Consider the following 5,191-nt stretch of genomic DNA (forward strand, 5'->3'; position numbering starts at 1 on the left):
CCTGCATATGTTGTGTGTGTTTTTCTATGTTTTAAGAGTCATAGGCATTTATACATTTTTTATGACACGTCATTCTTTTTGACGTAACGTTGTAGTCAACCAATGGGATGAATTTGAACCATTTTAGACAGCTTTAAAATGTGCACATTCTCTTTATTTAACTTTGTGTTTATGACTTGTGCAGCCAACGGTGATAAAGTATATTGCGGTGAAAGTATCAGTATGTTAAATATCCTGGTGCAAAATGCCTCACTGATTCTATCCATATTGATTACTGACCAGAAAGGGTAAACATCCAATACAAGTCGATCAGGTCGTGCAAAACTCATGTTTCCTGGTTTGTAGCAAGTAAACAAAAACAACTGCACAGCTGTGTATGTCCTCCTACCTTCTTTTTGTCATACATCTACTAAAACAGAGTTTCATATGTGGTTATGAAATGACAAAATGGCAGTTTGTATGTGTAATTGCATCGAATACTATTGATTGGTGTACATGAACTTGCACCATTATAATGCCAAACTCAGCCATCTGTGTAATCCGAACTGGCATTCAATTAACTGACAATTCCACCTAGTTGCCTCCCACCTCCCGTCACCCTCACTCCCTCCACTCAGCCCCCAATGGCACAAAATGGACCTCATTCCTCGGCAAGTCTGGACCAAAAAGCTTAAACGCCCGCCATTGGATCAGTTGAGTCAAAGTGCCACTTAAATTTGACATTAATGAGACGATGAAAATCAACAACAGGAAGCTGGTGAAGTGCTGTTGGCCATTTTATGTTCCTCAGGTGTTGGAGAACAGCAGTAGTAATATGTAAGGCCACACCCCCAATTTGGATATTGATGGTTCTGTGCTTGAATTAGAAGCTGAAGGTTGCCTGAGGTTGGAAACACAACTATAGGTTTACAAGTGGTTCAACACTTCCAGTATTTATAATTAGACTATCTACCCATAAGCCTTTACATAACCAGCCACTACCCCACTGCAGCAGAGAGACAGCCTGGAATGGAAAACCCCAACCCCAGGCTGACCAGATCAACATGTCATACAAATACAGAACAGGCCAGTGGGGTGATGACAGATGTCATGGAAGCAGCTGTTATTAGAGATCATCATCAAATATGGCCACTTCTGGCTGCAAAATAGCAAGAAGGTGATGGCCAAAACATCAAACTCGAGGCCTCATAACAGCAGTTCACAAACCAATGGGTGACGTCATGGTTGGTTGCCGCTTTGTCAAGCTCCAAGAAATCTTGGAACCCACATTACCCATTATAATTGTCATTATGTCATTGTGATGACTTTTAAATGCCACATCTCTCGTTTGTAACGCAAGACTTCTGTTCAACATTGAAGTATCACGACAATTCTCATGCGATAACCCTGATGGCATCATCATAACATCAATGGGGTTGTTTTTGTCAGACCTTAGGAAACACGATAGAATACTGAAATGCTGTGTGGTTAACAGCGGACATCGAAAATAATATTTAAATCATGAAATTAGACAACGAACAAACCAAAAACACACATTTTTGGCTCGTATTGTCCTACGGGACACTAAGACATCTATCACATTAAATGTGGGATGAAGATTCAAGAGTAAATCCATAGTTGTCATAAATGCGGAACCCCAAATTAAAAAGGTTGTTCTCGTACTTTTCTGAAGTAAACACAGTAAATGTTATAGACAATGTATTCTGTCACAGACTGGTAGTGTGTTGTTTTACATGCCTTGCAAGTCATGTTGCAGATCATTTTCATGTCTTGCAACCACTTGCTGCAGAAAGAACCTGAACTACTAAGATTCATTAGGGTGATTCATCTCACCTGGTCTGGCTGCTGAGTACTCTATATAAGCTGGTGGCTGTCAGTCTGACATACACACGTTTTAGTTTGATGGGTTAATTACAACTCGTCTTTCGTGTTTTGCATTGTGGCCAAGTCTTGTTGGGACAACACAAGCTTTAGTGCGGATCAACACGTGAACCTAGAGAGCGAAAGAAAAGCAGGCATAAAAGGAGATGTCTCTGCTTTCTCATTATTTACTTGCAGTTAAAAAGTCCTTGGTCACCTTGGTCTTGTTTGGTTCACTCAGTCAGTCAGTATGGAGCGATCCATAAATCAGAACATCCTGACTGACAGAATGCAACTCTTGTTATTTTCAGTGTTAATGCAGCAGACACACTAAATTAACCTCTAGCCTCTGTCTGGTACCGGGCCCCTTTCCAAAAAGCATCTTAAGACAGAGGCTGTAAATCCATTTTATAGAATTATCACAGATTAACGAGCAGTTCTTGCCCTGCATGACAAAGCACTTTCAGAAGGTACAAAACCCCAAACGAGTTGTTGTGAACTTCATGTTTAGTCAAAACTTTGTACTCACAAGGTTTAAGTCTTTGTTTTATCTTAGTGGTCAGAAGTACTTTGACAGCCAATCATTTCTTGTGTTTGATGCAACATTATATTATACTGGCTCTTAACTAGCAAATAAATTGAATGGTAATTATTATCATCAGGAAATTTTATATAATCAAATTTTTTAAATGTATGGAGTCGTGTGCATGTTACATTTCATTTCATTTAGCTGACACTTTTATCCAAAGCGACTTACAATAAGTCGTTACGAATGTAACTAACTATAATTTTATGTATACATTAATCTGCTGACTATTTTCAAAATTAATCATTTTGATCATCAAAACATCTGAAAATGGTTCAGTGCTATTTATGGATATTTAAAATATTTAAACTACAAAATGACCATTTGAGAAGTTGTGTTTCCTTTGCTGGAAAATGTCTCCCCGAATAAATTATCAATGAATCACATTTTCAGCTGGACATGCTTTACTTTGTGCTGCATATATAGTAATCACAACCTATATGGCTTCATCAATGTTTAATGAAGCTGTTGATTGTTTGCTGCGCTCAGCAACAATCCCCACAGGGAAAAAGAAAAGGAACCATGTCTGACCTTATTACTCTGAAGATGCAGGAAATACTGAATGCATCATATCAACAGATTTCCTTGTAAAAGATTGCATTTCTGCTTGATTGCTACTTTAGAGCTTTTATGGTGACAATGCCTTGATGTAATTTATTTCTTGCGACATAAAGGACAATTATTTAGCAAATAACAAGGTCACAAGGATATGAGACTTTTGCAATGATAAAACATGACTCAGAGGTAATGGAAGGAGAGCAGAATGAAATTCAGAATGAGGCTGTTGATAGATCTCCAGGGGGGGAATAGCAATCTGCAGAGAAGCCAGTGAAACTGTACTGGATTCGTGTATCAAGCAAACTGTAAATGCAGACATTTCAATGCCCTCTGCCACTTCTTTTGTCTGATGCTATCTCTCTTCCAGTTTTTCTTTCTATCTGCAGCGATGGAACAGTCTTCCTCAGTGTCTTACAGTCATTTTCCCGCTTCTATGTATCTTTTCATCTCATTCTTCTTATCTATCCGGGCACGGCTGCAACGTATCAACTTTTCCAATTTTTTTTATCTCACTATCTTTTCATTCTGCCTACAAACTCACATCTATACTTTTTTTTTTCTCCCCCTCATTCTTTGCAGAAATTTCTCTGCCCCTAGCTCCCGCATCTTTCATCTTTTCACTCTTTCCCTCTCATTAACACAATCAAGCTCTCTCTGATGTGCACCTCGCCCCACGTTTGTCCTTAACCTGTGGAAATTTATGCAGCATCCATCGTCCTACTGCAATACTGGATGAAAATGTTGGTAATATTAGCCTCCTATCTATGCATGCCAATCGCCTCTGGGTGTTCCTTGCTTTATAATAACCCCCGCATTGATTCACAGACCACGACACGTGCTGTGAATTAAAGGCAGCTTGCAAGGAGGCCTCAAAGACAGCAGCTTTTTCCCCCTCAAACTGTTACCCATTTTTGTTACTGAGATTATTGAGGAATATTTTCACATGACTGAACTGAATTAAATCATGCGAATCTACTACTTTGATGATGTATTGGCTCAGCGTTCCAGTTGTAACTATTACGACTTTCACTTTCCTTCCACAGAAAATATTGAAGGATAGTTTTTAGTTTGTATAGATTATTTTATCACTTCGATGTGGAGCACTTTAGTTGTGGCTTCATTCCTTTATGAAAAAGAGTCCATGCAAGCAGCTATGAGGCTGAACTTATGAGCACCTGGAAAGTGGGACTTCAGAGTGTAGACAAAACACCTCGGGCGATATTCACAAAGCTAGTACAAAGAGTTGGTCCTATTGATGAAAGATCAAAGACAATTCTTCAAATTATGATACTTTCGAAGAAATGTACCCTGAAGTTAAGGCGAGATCCTTGTGACGATGAAAGTTTTTCACAAACATCTCTCAGCCCTGAGAGCTCCTCAGGTGAAAAACTGTCTTAAGAGGCTTAAGAATGTCTTAAGCAGAGGAGAAAATGTTGATTGAAGGGGTTGATTGACAGTGAGTTAATGAAACGCTGCAGAATATACAGGGATGATGTTTGTGGTTGATCTCATTAGAGACACGCTCACATCTACTCAACACAACAATGTCAGAAATGAAAGTGATCACAACACAAAGATATTTTGCAACTGTGAAAATGCAATAATGCAGCAGTGCTGACTCAAGTCATCACTTTCCATCAGCAGAGTGATCACACAAACAATTGTCTCTGTCCAATCTGACATTATCACAATGATTTTTGTTTTGTTTTTAAATCAACCAATCACACCTTTTTAAAAGGCTCCATCATACAACAGGGTCAAAGACACCTCCTCAGTTGCTCTGAGAATTTTCCTAAATCATTCCTAAGTTCGGACTCCTTACTAGAAGATTTTTGTCAAAGTTAGAAGCTGTAAGTGTGCAAAGGATCCATCCATCCATCCATCCATCCATCCATCCATCCATCCATCCATCCATCCATCCATCCATCCATCCATCCGTGCTGATATTTCACTTGGTAAAAGTAAACTTGCTGGTGTTCTTTGAAGAAAAGTCATCTAATCACCAGTCATTAAGATTCCTCCTCTGTGCACTGTGAAGACCAGAAAAACTGAAATTAAAGATGATAATTTATCCTGTAAGTCATGTGTCATTACTCATCCTTATCCTGAATCCACTAACCTCTGTTTTTCTCATTTTTTATTTTCGTGCAACGAAATAAAGTTTGGATGCATCAAAAGAACAAACAT

This window comes from Embiotoca jacksoni, unplaced genomic scaffold, assembly GCF_022577435.1.
Source record: "Embiotoca jacksoni isolate LCO1_2020_lvr unplaced genomic scaffold, fEmbJac1.0.p SCAF_32, whole genome shotgun sequence".
Classification (NCBI taxonomy): Eukaryota; Metazoa; Chordata; class Actinopteri; family Embiotocidae; genus Embiotoca; species Embiotoca jacksoni.